The 20,101-nt window shown below is 44.3% G+C and overlaps 1 protein-coding gene across 10 annotated transcripts in view; it reads left to right on the top strand.

Moving 5' to 3' along the window:
• Positions 1–20,101, top strand: part of EXOC4 (exocyst complex component 4) — an 867,110-nt gene that overhangs the window by 46,387 nt on the left and 800,622 nt on the right. The gene's annotated exons all lie outside the window — the stretch shown is intronic.

Here is a 20,101-nt window from a genome sequence, read left to right on the forward strand (position 1 = left end):
GGACTAAGAATAGAAGTAACTTTAAAGCAGGAGCCCCCCCCCCCCCAACCCCCCATAGCCTGCCTTTGAACCTGTGCTGTAGCCCATGGTGTTTGGCTACTTTTTCAGTTAGTGAGCGTAACCAGAGGGTTGCAGTTGGTGGTGCCTGGGATCGAGTGTCAAGAAGATGAATCAAAATTCACATGCAAATCTTGCCCCCTAAACATCCAGTCCAAGGGTTTGGAGCTCTTGGAAAAGGCACCTCCTTCCCCTCCCCTGTCCTCACTGGGGTCTGGTCCCAAGCTTCTCCATATGCATGGAGCCTCTCAGTAGCTCCCAGCAGGGGATGGGCTGTGTTTGCATTGTTTTCTTTTCCATGTAGGTGAAAGCCCTTTATCTTTATTCTGCAGAGCTAGACCGGTGGTAACACTGAAAAATATATGGGGGGGGGGGATGGGGGGCCACAGGTGAAAGGCTTTAGGTGGTTCTAATGCATTCAGACTCCCAAGAAGAATTTTGCTGCGAGGCCTTCATGAGAAGCTTTTGAGGAAATTCGTAGCCGAGGGATGAGAAGTGTTGTGATAGTCTGTCCTTTATAAAAACCTGGTTGTAGGATAGGGCTGAGTGAAGGGTCAGTTTCCCCAGTGGAAGGGGGTAGCCATGGTCTACTCTTGGCTGTGGCATAGGATTGGTTAATCATGTTCATTTTAGGGGCCAGCGCTGTGGCACAGTAGGTTAATCCACGGCCTGTGGTGCTGGCATCCTATATGGGCACTGGTTCAGTTCCCCGATGCTCTACTTTGATCCAGCTCTCTGCTATGGCCTAGGAAAGCAGTAGAAGATGGACCAAGTCCTTGGGCCTCTGCATCTGCATGGGAGACCGGGAAGAAGCTCCTGGCTCTTGGCTTCGGATCGGTGCAGCTCCGACCGTTGTGGCCATTTGGGGAGTGAACCAACAGAAGGAAGACCTTTCTCTGTCTCTCCCTCTCACTGTCTGTAGTTCTACCTTGTGGGGAGCAACTTGGACTAGACTAAGTTACTGGAATTAAGACTTATTCTATGCATCTGCTCTCCCACAATATGGCGCTGAGAGAGACCAAACAACTTCTACACAGCTGCCTCCAGTTCGACCAATAACCTGCAGGAGCTGATCCTGCTCCTGATTGGAGGAGAGCAGCGTGCTCGGCGTGTGGGTAGAAGAGTTGGGATTGGTGGAAGAGGACTATAAAGGAGGAGAGAGACAACATGCACCAGGAACATCTAAGAGGAACACCTGAGGAACATCTGAGCAGCCCCTGAGAGAGCCGGCCGGCTGTGTGCCACTCCCCCGCGGAAGTGGGGAAAGTGGCTAGGGGGAACCGCCCTTCCACGGAGGTGGAAGGGTCGGTAGCCAACCCGGGAAGAACCAGCAGCAAACCCGGGAAGGGCCGAGCAGACAAAAGAACAGCGCAGGGTCCAGTGTCGTTCCTCCGCGAATGGGGGAGTGACACTTCCTCTCAAATAAATAAAATCTTTAAAAAATTATGTTCATTTTAGGATTTCAGGTTTTTGTTTTATGGTCTTATTAATTAAAAATCAATATTATAACATCTCTTGCTTTTGGATCTATTTTTCTATAGGACCTCATTAGATAACTTCTCTACATTGTTTGTTACAAGTTATAGAAATTCAATTCTAGCTGATTTTTTTTTTTTTGACAGGCAGAGTGGACAGTGAGAGAGAGAGACAGAGAGAAAGGTCTTCCTTCCATTGGTTCACCCCCCCAAATGGCCGCTACGGCCAGCGCACTGTGCCGATCCGAAGCCAGGAGCCAGGTGCTTCTCCTGGTCTCCCATGGGGTGCAGGGCCCAAGCACCTGGGCCATCCTCCACTGCCTTCCTGGGCCACAGCAGAGAGCTGGCCTGGAAGAGGAGCAACCGGGACAGAATCCTGTGCCCTAACCGGGACTAGAACGTGGGGTGCCGGTGCTGCAGGTGGACGATTAGCCTAGTGAGCGTGGCGCCGGCCTTCTAGCTGATTTAGGCAAAAATAACTGTTGAGTCATATAACCAGCCTGTTGGGTGTATATGGAAAACTTCCTCTTTGTTTTCTCTGCAGGTCTTCCTTGTGGCTTTATGTACACTGGTCTCTTTCACATATAGGGGACGGGGCTTGGTGTTGGGGGAGCAGACAGGTGATGTTCTACATCTTTCCAGCTTTGCAGAAGAACCTTTTTTCCCCTAATTTAGTAACACACCAGACTGTGCCTATCTGAGTACTGTGATCATTGGTTTAGCTAAACCGTGTGGCTGAGGTGATGGGGACAGGCAGGGAAAAGTTACCTCTAGAAATGGTGAGATGCATTTCCCAGTTTTGTTCCTTTTTTCTGATTGTAGTCGTTTACTAGTACATATTCTGGATGCTAGTCTTTTGTTTGTTTGTTTTGTTTTAAAGATTTATTTATCTTTAAGGCAAAGTTAGATGGAAAGGCAGAGAGAAGAATCTTCTATCCACTGACTTCACTCCCTGTATGGCTGCAATGGCCAGTGCTGGGTCAGGCCAAAGCCAGGAGCAGGAAGCTTCATCCTGGATTCCTACCTGAGTGCAGGGGCCCAAGCACTTGGACCGTCCGTCACTGCTGTCCCAGGTGCATTAGCAGGGTGCTGGAGCCGAAGTGGAGCAGCTGGGACAGGAACCCAGGCCCACGTGGGATGCTGGTGTCCCAGGCAGTGCCTGCAGCCCCTACACCACTTAGCCAGGGCACCTCCTCCGACCATTCCTGATCCTTTTTTTCTGTTGTGGGGAATGGGATCCTTGGCTGGATTTATTCCAAGTTCTTGTCTTGGCTGGAGGGAAGAATTCAAAGCAGAGATTTAGCTAGCAGTGATGGAAGGTAGGACTTATTTAAAAAGATGGCAGACATTCAGACATGAATGCAGGTAGCCCCTCTCCACGAGGCAGGAATGACGGTTGCCCCAGCAAAGTTTGAGTCATTCCTTTATAGGGTAGGGAACAGGTCTCTAATCGAATATACAAATGGGGTGGAGCTTGGACAGGGTGTCACCACACACGGTGGTCTTCAGGAAGGTGTCATGGCATCTCTACGTGGGGTGCAGCACGCACGTGGTCATCATGGTGCCTAGTGCAGGGGGGGCAGTGAGGCTCCGGTCCATGTTGGGTCAGCAGGGCAGGGGGCGTTTTAGGTGATGCTGGGCTCTGGCACGTCTCTGCTCCTTGTCACTCACTGACTACCTCCACACCCGGATCATTTCAGTAGATTGCAAATGTCTTCTCCCATGTTGTTTATGGTATCTTTTGTTATAAGGAAATTTAAAATTGTAACACAAATTTCCCAGTCTTTTTCATTGACAGTATGATTTTTATTTCAAGAAGTGCTTTTTGCCATCTCACTGTCATAAAGACAATTGCATTTTCCTCTTCAATCCATTGAAAGTCCAATTTTATGTATGTTGGGAGTTAAGGATCTAATCTTACCTTTCTTCTATAGAGTCAGTTGGCTCAGACTTTTATTGAATCCTTTTTCTGCTGATTGGCAGTGCCATTCTGGTCACATGACAATTTTTCACCTATGCATGGATCTGTGTATTAGCTCTTTAGTTTGTTTAATTGTTGTCTGAACCCGCATCAAACACATGCTGTTTTAATTACTGTAAGTTTATAATATATCTTGATAGAAGGTGGTGGCAATCCCTTGTCTTACTATTTAAAATTGCACTCTTCCACATGCTGCTGTTCTTGGCCCTTTTATTTTCCCCCCAAATTTTTAATGTAGCTTGTCAAGTTCCACAAAAAGTGTGGTTGAATGTGAGAAATTTCCATTTTTGCAATATTAAGTCTTCCTATGCATGAACAGGACGTGCCTCTCATTTGTTCAACTCTTCATTCGGATCCTTTAATTATTCTCAGTGATCTATTCCTTAGAGGTGTTACATTTATTTTGTTAGGTTTATTTCTGGGAATCATTATTTTTTTGTTACTTTTTAAAACTGCAGTGCCTTATTAATTACAGTTTCTAGTTATTTGTTGCTGGTGTACAGAGTGTGTTAGCTTTCTCTTTTTTTAATTGACCATGTATTTCCCTGAACTGATTCCCAATCCTGTCTGCCTGGAAAATGATGACTTATTCTCTAAGACTTGGCTCAGATTCCATCCACTGAATGTCCCAGAGAGCCAGATGCTTTTCTGTATTGTTTCCTTCAACATCATAATGTATTTACTGGCTTTGGTTTGTGCTGTAGATCGTGGAGGGTAGGGGTTGTTGTGTCTTACCTACTTCTTGTACATAGTGTGGTGCAGCTCTCATATACTCAGAATTCACACATCATTACCTAAATCGGTAACCATGTGAAAAACTGTAATATCAGTACACAGAGCAAAAAAAAATGTTTCTTTTCTTGGAGCTCTGATCTGTTTTTTTCCACCCTCTGATTATTTATTTTTGTTTATTTGTTTCTTAGTTTGATTTTTGTTTCATGTAAGCTTCTTTAGTTCTAACTTTTCCTTTTAGTAACATTTTAATGAAGAGCAATGATAACAATAGCTAGTATGTACCAAGCACTTACTGTATGCTGGTACACAGCATGTCACATTTGTTAACTCATTTAATCCTCACCACCACCCCACGAGAGACAGTTTTGTGATATCATTGCCATTTGACAGATGAGGTGGTTGCTCTGTGTGACCTGGGGAGTTAGCATTTCCGGCAAGCAATGATTTTTCTATCTTCAGTGTACTAAGATTTCATGGAGGTAGGATTTAAAGTGTGCCTGAAAGTTTGGAAATACCCTTCAACTTGTTCTTTTGTATGTGAGAGTGAATAATAAGGTCTGTAATTGCTCTTTCATTGGACATTATCTGAAAAATAATCACATTTCCTTTCCACATGGTTATATGCTATTAGAAGTAAAATTGGCTTAACTCATCTCAGGGTCCAAGTGGAAATCTTTGGTAAAAGGTGTCAGAGGAAAGTGAAGATGGGACAGGCTGGCCCTTCATAGCTCCCTGAGTTCGTTGGATTTGTTTGTCAAGACAGATTGTATTTGCATTTTAAGGCAGGCACAGATGCAGGCCACGGTAATTTAATCAGGACAGGTTAATAAGACCATAGTAAATAAATCAGCGGTGACCCATGGCTCCTGCCAGCTCCTGTTGTTCTGCGTTGCTATCACTCAGGTCTGGTAGCCATGGGCCTGGCTGCTAGGTGGGGTATTTATTTCTCCTTCTGATAGGATAACTCGAGTATTGCATAAAATAATTAAATTGTCATGACGGGATGTCGGCAAATGGTGCTGGCCCTTTGTTCCTTCTTCAAGGTAAACAGCTGCTGTTTGCTTCTGAAAAGCTAAACGTGATCCAGTAAGAAGGCTGTATCCGTCATGTAGAAATCAGAGGCCTGATTCATATTGTAGCCTGTGGCTTTGTGATATGTGCGGTTTAAATTAGACCTTTGCAGTCATTGTGCTGAGTTGATGCAAGCACATTAATGACATAATTTCTGGTTGCTGCATCACATTTCTGCAGTGTGTCCTTTGTATTCCACTCACATTAATTGAAGTAATTTTGCCAGTGAAGCGTGTTTCAAACCTCTGCATTTAAATTGAAATTTTAATTCCCTTATTGTCTTGAAAAGACGGCTGAAGATGCCTTGTTACAGGTTTCATTATCACTCAAAACACTCCAGTTGCTAGTTCTAATGTACAATGACTGATTAATTCTGGGCAGAATTATTAATATAAGAATAGCGGCTTCCTCCCAGTGGCATGAGCTAACCAGGAAGGTATTTCATGATGGTTAATATGTTTATAAAGTTTTTTTGAAAGGAAAATTTGCATAGAAGTCTGCATCTAACTGAAATTGTACAGAAGGCTTTGCACCACTTTGACGAGTTCTGATTTATCAGCCCGTAGAAGTCAACCCATAATTGCCTTCAATCAGTGAAACCACGCTGGTGTAAGTCCTGTTGAAGCTCTTCAGCTGACAATCACAAGCCTTGTGACTAAAGTAATTTTTTTTTCCATTTCTAAGCTTCCCTAAGATTGGTGAGATTTTGAATGTCTCTTAATCATTTTTCTCTCTTTATTTATATGCCTTTTAAAAAAGAATCCATCCATAGCTGTATAGTCAGATAAGGATTATGATGATGATTATAATAACATATTTATGTCGCTGCATTCTTCCCAGAGGATTTCAGAGAGCTTTGTTGAGAAAATGCTGTAGCGGAATTATTTCACTTAAACTATAAGAGTGCGGCCGTATCTGTGATAAAGAGACTAAGCTAGCTATTTAATTTTCATAGATTTCTCAGATCCTCTAAGTAAATGAAAATAAATATACGAGAATACTTACAACAGGTCATGGAAAATGGAATTAAAAGGTAAGTTTATTTTAGTGCAGATTTTTTTTTTAGAAATCCATACATATTTTTCCATAATTTGCATTTTCCATGTTCTTTTTGAAGGCTTCTCTATGCCTAGATTTCAGGTTTTTTTTTCATCAAAATAAAATACTTTTTTAATTTATGAAATATTTGAAGGACCCTCCTATTAGTAGCATTTTCAGTTTGCAAATCCTTGGAAATTTTGGGGTAACATTGAGGATTGTGAATGGCAGCACCTGCCTTAGCTGGGGGCCAAGTGAGCCTATGCCTGAATCCCAGCTTTGACTGTTACCAGCTGGGTGCCTGGTGGCTAATTAATTTATCTTTGCTGAAAGCTGGAATTAAGAATAATGTTACTTAGAAAAATTCATAGAAAAAATGGAATTAAAAATCATTAATTTTGGTGCACAAAATTTGAAATTGATGCCTAGTTTTTTCGTAGTACTCATTGTCCATGAGATTTTGAAGACCCCTCTATACCTCCAAAGGTTGCTGACGATTAAATTAGATATTGAGTATATAAAATATTCACAATACGGAGTAAGCTCTTTGAAATGTTGTTTATAACTAATTGGTTATTTTTATTGCTAGTATAGAAAAGGATATGATGATTGCTCCCGTGTTAAAATCTCAAAAACTGTTCTGGAGGCCAAACTGCTTTGAGCAAGTAAAGGAGTTGAAGTAGGGCTAAGCATTTTTTGGACTCGTTTTCCTTTTGGCCCAACCTGGACATGTACCTGCATGAAAGACTGGCATATCTGAAGTCAGAGGAACTGCTGCAGGTGGAGAAAGATTTTTCTCGAAAAGCACAGATGGTGTCCAAGACCCAAAGTTCTATGCCATATTTTGGGGATTTGGCATGGACATGTTTCAGATTCTGTGTCATAATTACTTATTTATCTTAATGTCAAATTTATGTTCATAGGAAATGCGTTGGTTGTATAATTGTAAGCAATGTAATTTGTTGGTAAACTCTCCAAGATCAGCTTGTTGCAAAATGTGTTAATCTGGGCGTTGTAATTAGAGATAAACCAGTTCAATATGGGAAGCTGCTTATCAAAAATGTTGATTTTAGTGTTAGAGTAGTTGATCTTTCTGTGAGTACTTTGACAGTAGAACCAGTAGACCAGTGAGTGAGGTCACTCCTATTTGTGTCAGTAGAACGGTGTCATTAACAAGTAAACTGATCTTATTTTTTCATTATGGGACAGGGAAGATGTGATGATGTACCTACTATCAAACGATCAGTGTACATATAAGAAAAAAAGGAACCAAAACATACAGCCTTTTTGTGTGGTTTGAGCGTTTCTGAGATCTCACAGAATTTGTTTCGGTGGGGGGTGGGGGGTGGGGGTGGAAGAGAGAGAAGCTGACAGAGATTTCCGTCTGCTAGTTCATCCCCTAATGGCCACAGTGGCTGAGGCTGGAGCCAGGGACCAACAATTGAGCCATCACCTGCTGGCTCCCAGGGCCTGCATTAGCAGGAAGCTGGAGCTGACACTGAAACCTAGGTGTGTTCTGATGAGGGACCTGGGCATCTTTTTTTTTTTGACAGGCAGAGTGGACAGTGAGAGAGAAAGAGAGAAAGGTCTTCCTTTTCCATTGGTTGACCCCACAATGGCCACTGCGGCCAGCGCACCGCGCTGATCCGAAGCCAGGAGCCAGGTGCTTCTCCTGGTCTCCCATGCGGGTGCAGGGCCCAAGCATTTGGGCCATCCTCCACTGCCTTCCTGGGCCACAGCAGAGAGCTGGCCTGGAAGGGGAGCAACCAGGACAGAATCTGGCGCCCCAACCGGGACTAGAACCCGGTGTGCCGGTGCCGCAGGCGGAGGATTAGCCTAGTGAGCCACGGCGCCAGCTGAGACCGGAGCCTCTTAACCCCTACACCAAATGCCTGCCTTTCACAGAACTGTTGCCCCCCACCCCCTTCATTATTTGAGGAATAGTATTGCGCTGAGGTGCAACATTTCATGAACTTCTTGGAGTTGGCCTGAAATGTTCCACTATTTTGCATAGATTTCTTCACAAAGTGATAAAAACACACACATGTCAATAATGAAATAACCATCGCAAAAGCCCCTCAGTTCCTGGTGCAGAATATCAGTATGAAAGACCAAGGTATTATGCTAATAATTGATCAGGAATGAATCCGTCACCTATTTTGATATTCACAGGGTTGAGTCTGTAGCGTGAGATGGTTGCCACCATCTCATCTGTTGCTGGAATGTGGATTTGGGAAGGCGGCCTTAGCCTCGAGGGAGAGGGGTGAGACAGTGAACAACTGGTGTCGCATAGCATGATGCACGTTGTGGAGAGGAATAGAAGGGGGAGTAGGAATAGCAGCAGAAGCGTAGAGGTGTGGTTTGCTGTTGAGTAAGGTGTCAGCTGTAGACACTTCCAGCTTCACGCGGGAACCCCTGCATTCTCTCCAACACCTACATCTGAGCTTCCCTCCAAAAAATTTGGGAAAAGCTGAAAATCAGGTTATTGAGTAGTAACTTTAGGTTTCGTGTCCAAAACGAGTAGGTGTATTTGTTGACAGCCTTTATTCTTCTCTGAAACAGAAGAAAAACATGTTTTGTAGAAACTCTTTCTCATGCTGCTCAAAGTCTTTTTTTATTTAAATTTGTTTTTGAAGACTGAGGTCTCTGAAAACCAGTTTGATGGGTACCTGTTTATTGTATTAGGTTTTCTTCCCTTTTATTTAGTTTTTTTTTTTTTTTTTTTTTTTTTTAAGATTTATTTATTTGAAAGAGAGAGAGAGATCCCCTATCTACTGGTTTACTCCCCAGATGGTCAACAACAGCCGGAGCTGAGCCCATGTGAAGCCAGGAGCCAGGAGCTTCTTCCAGGTCTCCCACACCGGTGCAGGGACCCATGCACGTGGGCCATCTTCTACTGTTTTCCCAGGCCATAGCAGAGAGCTTGATCGGAAGTGGAGCAGTTGGGACACGAATGGGCGTCCATATGGGATGCTGGTGCTGCAGGCGGAGGCATAGCCCACTACACCACAGTGCCAGCCTTTTGTTTTCATTTTTTTTTAACCTCTTAAGCCTCTTGTATCTTAAAGCTCATAAAAATTTTGTTTTTTCATTGCACTAAATCTTATAAAGTTCAGCAGTTTTTATTTGGCTTGCTTGTCTATAGGACAGTCATTTCCACACTGAACCTCAGGGCATCCCTTAGGATTTGCACAGCCCAGGCCACATCCTAGGCTGAACAAATCAGAGGCCCTGGGGATGGGCCACTGGTCTCAGTGAGTGTCGACACTGTCCAGTTGATGCCCATGTGCAGATGCAGACAACTTCGGAGCTGTCAGTGAAGGGCGTAGCTCACGCTGTGAATAGAGAAAACTGTCCCTGTCTTCATTTAACTCCAGGTCTAAGTAGTTAGGCACCAAATGTACATGGGGACATGCATCACAGGGTGGTGTTCCCATATAGAGGGGAGCTTCTATGGTGCTGGCCTCGGCTAGAGTTTGGAGATGCAGCCGATCAATACGTGGCTCTTCTGCTTTTGCAGCCTGATGATTTAGTTGAGGCAGGTTTAGTGGGGCAGGTGTTGTGGCACCGAGGCTTAGGCTGGCACTGGGGAGGCCCACGTGCTGTATTAGGGTGCCTAACATGGAGCCCTGCCTCTGCTTCTGATCTAGCTTCCTGCAGATGTTCCTGGGAGTCAGGGGTGGTGGCTCAAGAACTTTGATCCTTTTCTCTGTGTGAGAGAGACCTGGATGGTTTCTGGCTCCTGGCTTTGGCCTGGCCCAGCCCAGCTATTGCAAGCATTTGATGAGTTAACTGGCAGGTGGAAGATCTCTCTCTCTCTTTCCCTCTCTTCCTCTCTCCTCCTCTCTTTTCTCTATCTCTCTCTCTCCTCCCCCCTTTCTCTTCTTTCTCTCCTCTCTTTCTTCCCCCTCTCCTTCCCTCCTCTCCTCTTCTTCCTCTCCCACTCTCTCTCTCTCTCTCCCTCTCCCTCTCTCTGTTGCTCTGCCTTTCTAATAAATAAAAACAAATAATTAATTTTAAAAAAAAATCCCAAGTTTAGTTTAATAGTTAAATTAGATGCTTCTCAGCTTGGGACTGGCCGACTTGGTGCTCTTCAGAGCTGTCATCCGATGCTCTGATCTGTCATCTTTGCTGTGTGTCCTTTTTTGGTTTATTGAAGGGATTTAATGAATTTCAAGTAGGGCACTGATTTATTAACTGATGAGTACTGATATCTCTGTCTACCTATATCAACCTACCTACCTACCTACTTATCTATGATGTGGCATGGCGGAGGCAACATGGATGTGAAAGCAAGACATTCTTCATTCTGATCCTCAGTAACGCGCCAATTCCGTGAGCATAGACGAATCACCTCTCTCTGTTGTTTAGTGTCCTTATCTGCACAGTGGACAGGCACCTACTTACCTCGAGTACATCACAGCATGGCTGTGAGAATAGAGGGCAACTATCGTATGGGAAAAGCGCTGTGGATGATGGAAAGCAGTACCCAGTGCCAAGTAAAAAGAAGGCGCCGTCCGGGGTTGTCCTGAGCTCGCTCTTTTCTGGCGCTGCCATCACTGATGCACACATGTTGTTCAGGCAGGTAAACGGTGTGTGTGTGTGTGTGTGTGTGTGTAGGAGGAATGAGCTTTGTTATGAGTAACACCCAAGGCTTTGCCAACACCCTTCGTCGTATTGATGATTTCAGCCTCATGTATGGCCTTCCTGAACGGGTTTTTGATTGGTCAGTCCATAGCCAGACGGGAACCAGATACTTGTGTAAGTTACAGCCCAGGACAGCCCGTGCTGTTGATAAGTAAGCTGTCAATCTCCACTTGATGATGGCCTGAGAGTACCGATCAGGAGCGTTTGCTTGGTTTCCCAAGATAGAAGGAGCTTGTTAAAGAAGTCAATTTTCTCTGAGACTCATCCCGATACTAATTACTTGTGGTTGCCTAGCTCTTAAAATGAAAACAAGCCATCTCTCTCCCAATTCCTGTGTGAGGATTTAAGAGTTTGTGTTAGGAGAGAGCTAAGTGCTGTGCTTTTCTAATGGATTTGTGGCTCTCGCAGAGTGTGGGCGAAATTGTCTTAAGTGTGAGCCGGGAAGGATTCCCACAGACACCCCTTTTGCCAACTCTTGCGAGGAAAGTTCCTCAACTTCTCCTTGTGCAAGAGTTGCACGTAAGCGGTCAGTGACTTGGGGACCCTCATTAAAAGAATGTCCTTGCTGTGGGTCGCCTCTCTCGCACATTGGAGCAGAAGACTAGATTTAATGCTCTCTCTGCGGAGCACTGGTGGGAACTGGGAGTGGAGGGGACCATGAGGTTAAGGACAAGAAAGGATTTTTTTTTCTGAACTTTTCCATAGGCAATTTACAATTCTATTCTTTCCTGTAAGGTGTTAGGTATGGCTAATTGCATCAGGAAAGTAATTGTAAACAGTTCTGGGCCATTTATAACAAGGCTCTTAATTTGGCATTCTGCATCAGAACTCCTGAGTAGGTGTGTGACTTTGGAGTTGGAATTCTACTTGTAGACTTTTATGTAAAGGAAAGAGTGAAGAATTTTAATTGTCCTATGTTGAGCGATATGTGCACAAGGATATTTATTCCACTATGATTTATGAAATAGAAAAATGAGCAGTGAGTGAAGTGTAGGGGATTGGTCTGAGTCACTTGTGGTTTATGATATGGTATTTAGGGATGGGTGTACCTTACTAACGTATTGCCAAATGAAAAAATATGTTTAAGAATCCCATTGTAGGGGCTGGCGCGGTGGTGCAGTAGGTTAATCCTCCACCTGCAGCTTTGGCATCCCATATGGCGCTGGTTCTAGTCCCGGCTGCTCCACTTCCAATCCAGCTCTCTGCTGTGGCCCAGGAGGGCAGTAGAGGATGGCCCAAGTGCTGATGGTCTCCGTGTGGGAGACCCGGAAGAAGCACCTGACTCCTGGCTTCGGATTGGCACAGTTCTGGCCATTGTGGCCATTTGGAGAGTGAACCAATGGAAGGAAGCCCTTTCTCTCTGTCTCTCCCTCTCACTGTCTGTAATTCTACCTCTCAAATAAAATAAATAAAATCTTAAAAGAAAAAGAATCCCATTGTTGCAAAAACTTTGCATGGAAAAATGGAAGAATCAGGTGAAATATATATATATTTTATTACATATGATGGGTGAGAAGACTGACTTACTTGCTTTGTAATGGTCTCTGTCTTTTATGTCTTTCAAGTTTTTTTTTTTTTTATTGAAACTGTATTTTATAATTAGTTAGAAACATGAAGTTGAAGAAACTTCTGGGCCTCACTTAGGTCTCTAGAACTGGGGTGGTACCCAGACTTAACATTCAAAAAACTCCAACAATAGAAAGTTTCCCGTTTCATCTCTCTCATGCTGTCATTTGGTGAGACTTGGGTTGTTGGATTATCTCAGAAGACCCGGCTGCCCCAGGCTTTAATAAAACATGGGAATTAATTTGTGGCGTAATGCCCTGATGTTCAAGGAAGAAGATAAAACAATAAAAGAGGAGACCCCCCCCCCAAAAAAAAAAAAAAAAAAAAAAGCATGAGGCTAACTTAATAAACAGCATGCTTTTAGAACAAATCTTTGCTTTGGGCCGTAATGGGTGACACCTTGCATGGCCTAAAAATTACGTTTGCTCTCTCTTGAGTTTTGTTGTCTAAGATAGATTTGACGATACAGTGAAGAAGAAATGTACAAGCGAAAGGCCTTTTCTTTGGCAGCACTTTTGATCTTCCAGGCCCCCTCCCTTCATTCACTTATCAATAACTTCATCTCATTTGCTTTATCCTGTAGATTCCATTATCTCCCGGGCAGTCTATTGCATTAAGCCGTTAGTCCCTAATATCGCCTCATTTACATTGACACATGCTTGACCTCAGCCGTTCTCTTCTTTTTGTTAATGCACCAACAAGCACTGATATCTCTCTGGAGCATTATCATTTGGCTGTTAGCTCAACTAATAACAGCCCTTCATCTGAGCTGATGAAGGTTTATTAAATAAAGCCATACAATAACCCTGGCAGTAATGAAGGGAGAGGGGCGGTAGGCAGCATCCTGTTTGTAATGGTGAGAGGTGCTGAGTCTGCATTATAGGTGTGGGTTTCCTGAGGGAGATGGGGCTCCTCAATAGGTCTGATCAATATTATGTTGTCAGACTGATACAAGAATGGAACATTTTTGATGGCTGGATTTGATCACTGTTGATTAACATCCAGGGTGAGGAGTTTGGGGGAGAAGGTGTACTTACTCGAGGCACTTGGCCTTGCCCTGTGATACAGCCATCTCAGGAAGTCTGTCTTAGGTACCAGATTGTCAATAGCTCCAAGACCTTCAGGTGATGACGAGACTCCTACAGGAAGCCAGAAACAGCTTTCTTTTCTCCAGTGAAGCTAGGATCAGGGGTTGTATTGCTGTAGATTCCTCCAAGACTCACACTGTAGCCCTGAGCCATGCCATGAGTAGGTTCCCTTTATTCTCCCTGGTGTGTACCACGCTTGACTCCCCCTCCCAATTTTTTTTTTTTTTTTTTTTGACAGGCAGAGTGGACAGTGAGAGAGAGAGAGAGACAGAGAGAAAGGTCTTCCTTTGCCGTTGGTTCACCCTCCAATGGCCGCCGCGGCCGGCGTGCTGCGGCCAGCGCACCGTGCTGATCCGAAGCCAGGAGCCAGGTGCTTCTCCTGGTCTCCCATGGGGTGCAGGGCTCAAGCACTTGGGCCATCCTCCACTGCACTCCCGGGCCACAGCAGAGAGCTGGCCTGGAAGAGGAGCTACCGGGACAGAATCCGGCGCCCCGACCGGGACTAGAACCTGGTGTGCCGGTGCTGCTAGGTGGAGGATTAGCCTATTGAGCTGCAGTGCCAGCCTTCCCTCCCAAATTTTAAAAATGATTTATTTATTTATTTGAAAGGCAGCATGAGAGAGGAAGGGGGGGGGGGAGAGGGGGAGAGGGGGAGAGGGAGAGAGAGAAAGAGAAAGACAAAGAGAGAAAGAAATACCTTCTGCTATTTTACTCCCTAAATGGCTACTGTGTGCCAGGCTGAAGCCAGGAGCCCAGAACTCCATCCAGGTCTCTCACATGGGTAACAGGGCCCCAAGTAATGCACCTTCTCAGATGCATTAGCAGGGAGCTGGGTCGGAAGCAGAGTAGCTGGGACTGGATGTGGGATGCTGGCGTCTCAAGTGGAGACGTAACCTCAGACACCACAGCACCTGCCCTCTGATCAGCATTTCTGCGTGAAGACCAGCTAGCTCCGGTCGTAGTTAATGTCACGCTGTAAAGCAAGTTTAGTGGATGAGGTTATCAAGTTTAAATTTAACAATTGGAATTGTGGACATGGGTTTACTTGCTTCCAATTTTATGTCCGTACATACGGTTTTGTGGTTTGCTAGTAAAACTCTTCCCTGTTTATGTAATACAGTTAAATATATCGGGTTATATAAAGGGCACAGTGCTGCGATGTCCCAGATAGATCAAGGTTTGCAGACTTGCTCCTAAAACTTTTCAGTTTTAAACAACAAGAAAGAGTGGCTCTGTAAGAAACAAATTTATTCGGGAATCAATGAGATTATGACCTGGATACACATGCTATGGTGAATAATAGGTACCTCGCATGAGGCAAAGAAAAGCAGGGGTTTTTAAAGGTAAAATGAGGAAGGATTACTTACATTCTTTTGACACTGTTATCCTTGGCTGCAAGGACCCATAGCAGGGGTGGCGTCAGTCCCAGGTTGAATGGGCAGTTGCTAGGCAGAATCAGTTTCTGTGCAGGGTTGCGGTAGCCTTTGCACACGGCTGTGGTTTACAGGGGGTCCTTGCGACCCTCTCTGTCATAGACATGTGGTTCAGGGCCCTCCTTTACGGCCCCTTCCCAACCCCATTTTATTAGAGCTTGGCACAAGTGACTCTGTTTCAATGCTGACAACCCATAGGTTCAACCGTAGGAAGCAGCCAATATCTGCTCATTGTGAAGTTGTAAAGACAACATTTTCATGTGGTTCCAGTGAATACCTGGCAGGTTTCTTGCTTGTTTTTATTTTGTTTTCTTTAAGCTGTATTGAGTTTGCTTTACTAGTTGCTGTTTGATACAGATCAGAATTTCTGCTTTGGGAAATAAGCTGTAGCAATCTAGAAGTGGTTGGTAAATGAATGACCTGGGATTCCCTGCCTCATGTGTGTTACATGTGTTCTCTGTGATATCGAACAACCCCTAAAAGTGGTTGGAGGACTTACTATACAACTACTCCCTCCCAACCTTCTCTCTTCCCCACCCCCAACTGGGTCTGCCGGCCTGGTGGGCAGAAAGCAGATCCCTGTCACTGGGGGGGGGGGGTGGTAGAAGAAAGGAGGAGTTTATTGTAGGGCACAAGAAAGACACCGGGCAACTGTTCCTAATTCCTGGGCTTCCTGTGCAGTGAGTGCTTAGGAGTGAATGTCCTTATGGATTGAAGCTGGGACTTGTCCAAGTTCCTGGTTGGTCTGCAGTGCTCATGGGTCCTCCTTTAACTGGTCAGCAATATCATGTCCTTTAGGGAATTTTAATGAGGGTCAAGTGGGCTCCAGTCAGTCTAGGGGCATCTGAGGACCCTGTGCAGGTGGTCGTCATTTCGCCTGGGGCCTGGGGTTCCTGGAAAAGAAACATGTCAAGACCAGACCAAGGTGTTTTCTAGTGCAGAAACAAGCGAGCTCGTGGGGCCTGTGGAGCAGGTGGAGAAGGCCCTTATAGGGCCAGCTGCACCGCTCCCATAATTCTGTGGGGATCTGCATTCGCGGCGCTGGGTAGGGGCTCGGTTTCACCAGCTTGCTTAGAGGTGGGTCTCAGTCATTCTGCATTCACAGAGGGGCTTGGAGGCTTCTTGTGCCCATCTGGGGCTCCCGGAACCTGAAGGTGGACCCTTGAGGGTAGAGAGCTGACAGGGTAAAAGGAAGGGCAGGCTGGAAGCCACCAGAGTTTGCCTTCCAACACTTCAGCGAGGGAGCAGCAGGCGGAACCTGGGGTTCTGAGGCGGTTTTCTTTTGCCAACAGCCAAAATGTTTTGTTCTTTCATCTAGCTGAGACTTCAAAAAGTATGCTTGTTTGACTTCTATGGACTTATATGTATCTGTAGGAAGAAAGAAGGTTCTCTGGCATAGTCCCGTTTCTTATCTCTTCTGTTGAATCTATGGGTTGGGCCAGGCCAAGGTTTTCCTGGTTGTGTTGGTTATGTTCTCTTACCGGGAAAACGCTTCCTGACGTCCACTTACTGACTTACTGAAAAGTGACACAGCGTTTTGGAGCCCTATATGTCAACGTCTTGAAGCAAATACTTTGTTTTGGACTCAGCAATGGTGGTACATTTGCTTTCTTTAGAGCGTTGCCAAAATAAGCATTTTCATCTGGGAGCCGATCCTTTAGTTATTAGGACGGTTTTTACTGACTTAGAAGTGCTTCTTTGCTTGTTGGTTTGAACTTTAGATCTTTTTCGAGACCGTTAACTCCGATGAGTCACCTTGGTAAGGTCTAGCTCACTGCGATCGCTAGTGATTTCCTTCATCACCGCTCTTTAAAGCAGCAGCTGTGGCGAACAGCTTCGGTGTTCCTCCAAAAGGTAAACCGTGGCCGCTGGTCCATCCAGAGGACAGAATTAGACCATTTTACCCAGGAAGCGTGAGCAAGACAGGCACTTAACTATGAAATAGTAAGTTCTTATATTTTGGACTACAATGAGATTGAGAAAAAGACATTTGGGGAGGAAAATTCAAAAGTATAGTAGTTGCTCATTACAGAGATTTTTCTTTGTTATAAAATTATTTCTCAAGGCAAGATTTCTTAAGTACTTTATTTTGTAACCGCATATTTGACCTATAGAAACATTTTTTAGAATTTCTGGTTTCTTTTATAACATGGGTACATTTCTAATAGCAAAATGTGCTGTTTAACATGTGTTAAAACGTTTTGAAAATGTTTGCTTATCTTTGTAATTCTCAAGGAAATGCTTGTTTTTAACTCTAAAACAGATTTCTGTTATCTGTATTTCTATGAGCAGTTTCCAACTGTGTTAACTAGAATACCAATATTCTGTTAGATGATAATAGGTGTCCAGTGAAAAAAATCCCTGCTAGCTGTATCTTTTTTTCCCCATTTATTTAAGAAAATACATGTAAGAAAAATGCCATCTACTTGACTCGTGTCATTGTGTAGTAATCTAAGAAATGGTGTGGGTTGCTCAGCATTGTGGCATAGCAGATTAAGTAGCAACTGAAAACAAAGGCATCCCCTATCAGAGTGCCTGTTTGAGTCCTAGCTGCTCTGCTTCCCATCTGTTTCCCTGCTGGATAAATAAATGAATCTCTCTTTGGGGGGGTGGGGAGTGATGGGAATTTGGTGCCATGGTTAAGATGCCACTTGGGATGCCCACATCCCACCTCAGAGTGCCTGCTTTGTGTAGAGGCTTCACTGCCAGTACAGCTTCCTGCTAAGGAGTACACAGGAGGAAGGTACCAGCCCAGGTACTTGGGTTCCTACCATCTCTACAGGAAACCTGGATTGAGTTTCAGGCTCCTGGCTTTGGCCTGGCCCAGCCCTTGTTGTTACAGATATGTAGGGAGTGAACCAATGGATGGAAGAAATCTACTTCTGTGTCTATATCTGTGTGCCTTTGAAATTAAAAAAAAAAAAAGGTACACACTGGCGAATCTGTAAGAAGCTATAAGGCCGTTTCAAGATCTTTTGGGGAATGAATGCATGTTGTTTGATCTGTGAGTAAATGCACACAGCATTTACCAATTCACTAGACTGTGTATGTTGTCTATTTGCTTTTCCATCTGCTATGTCTTGTAATTTAAAAATATATTTGTGATGTCACTCAGTGTTGCCTGTCATATTTAAGAATCTGATTTTTTTTACTTAAAAGGATAGAGATAAAATACTTCAAGAACATTTTTTAAGAACATTTTTAAAAAGATTTTATTTTATTTGAAAGAGTTGAGGCCAGCGCCATGGCACAATAGGTTAATCCTCTGCCTGTGGCATCGGCATCCCATATGGGCACTGGTTCTAGTCCCAGCTGCTCCTCTTCCAATCCAGCTCTCTTCTATGACTTGGGAAAGCAGTGGTGGATGGCCCAAGTACGTGGGAGACCCGGAAGAAGCTCCTGGCTCCTGATTGGCGCAGCTCCTGCTGTTGTGGCTTTTTGGGAGAGTGAACCAACAGAAGGAAGACCTTTCTCTCTGTCTCTTCCTCTCACTGTCTGTAACTCTACCTCTCAAATAAATAAAATCTTTAAAAAAAAAAGTTACAGAGGGAGAGATGGAGAGAGAGATCTTCATCCGCTGGTTCACTCCTCAAATGGCCATAATGGCCAGGGCTGGGCCAGACCAAAGCCAGAGCCAGGAACCTCTTCCTGGCCTCCCACATGGGCGTAGGGGCCCAAACACTTGGGTGTGAGTACTACTTAGTAAGGTTATAAACGGAGTAGACAATATGACCTTGCCTCATTTCTGTGGTTGTTGCTTTTTCAAGGCTTAAGGAAGGGCCAGGAAAGCAATAACAAACAAACAAAACAAACAACTTGTATTTTCCTACAGAAACGAGAGATCCTTCTTTGTGTGATAGGACTTAAAGATCCTCCAAGTTCTTAGATTTCCCCTGATCGTGTATATTTTAATTATACTTGTATTCTGGGTCAAGCAGACATATTCGGGAAGTTGATCATGTAAATGGTTACAATGGTTTGCTGAAGCAAAGGACAGCTACTGTAGATTCTGCATTGAAACCATGTTGGAAATACTCTCGGAAGTTTCTTCGCCCACAGCGTAGATACTGTCAAAAAAATAATCTTAGCGAGCACTTAGTATGTATCAGACACTAGGCTAAGTGTTTCGTATGAATTAAAAACTTTCATTAGGTGACTTTGAAAGTTGACAATGTCATATCATTTTGTATTTGGAACATGAACTGTTTGGGTTAAAAATCTCCATGTACATTCCTACAAACAAACCAAGTGTGGATGTGCAGTGGGTAGTTTGAAACCTAAATATCTCAGCTGGATTTAATTACCTTAAGGGATAAGGCTATATGATGGGCCAGTGGTTTACCAAATTATTTTTCATTTTCTGGATCTTGATGTCACTGAAGGTTAATGCATCCTCTCTTCTCTGCTAGAGACCCGAGTTAAAATCCATTTTGGGGCACAAGTGTAAATGAATTTGTTGTTGCTTTTCCTCCTTGGGGACACTCTGGTCATTTTGTGAGGCCGCCTTTCTGTTTGGAATTGCTGGCAGTGCACACGGGGCCCTGTGGCACTCTCTCGTAGCAGGGGCGGTTGCAAGTCAGCGTGAAAAGGAACTGGCAGGCTTCAGAGGGCAGAGCTGCCCAGGGCTTGTCACGAGCCCGTCCCTTGATTCTTTCTTGCTTAACTTAAGGAAACGTATTTGCTACTGACATTTCATGATAGCACATCACAAAACAAGTGATGTGTTGGCGGGTAAGCCATTGCATTGCCCTCACCATTTCGGGCCGCTTTGCATTTGTTGGTTAGAAGGCTGTCTGTGTGTCCTGTTCCTAGATGACTCCTTAGACTGCTGAATATCTGTGGCCAACAGCTTTGTTCCCCAGTGTGTTTCATGGCTGTAATTATCAATTGCTTTTGTGCAAATACTCTACTTTTTAGGTGCATCATGCTTGGCTGCATAATTAAATTTAATGGTCTTAAGCTGAAGTGGCCCTAGCTTCTGCTGTTCTCTCTTAGGGCCTCTTAGCTGTG

This window comes from Oryctolagus cuniculus, chromosome 3, assembly GCF_051225735.1.
Source record: "Oryctolagus cuniculus isolate XC-2025 breed Fujian yellow rabbit chromosome 3, ASM5122573v1, whole genome shotgun sequence".
In the NCBI taxonomy this organism is placed as follows: domain Eukaryota; kingdom Metazoa; phylum Chordata; class Mammalia; order Lagomorpha; family Leporidae; genus Oryctolagus; species Oryctolagus cuniculus.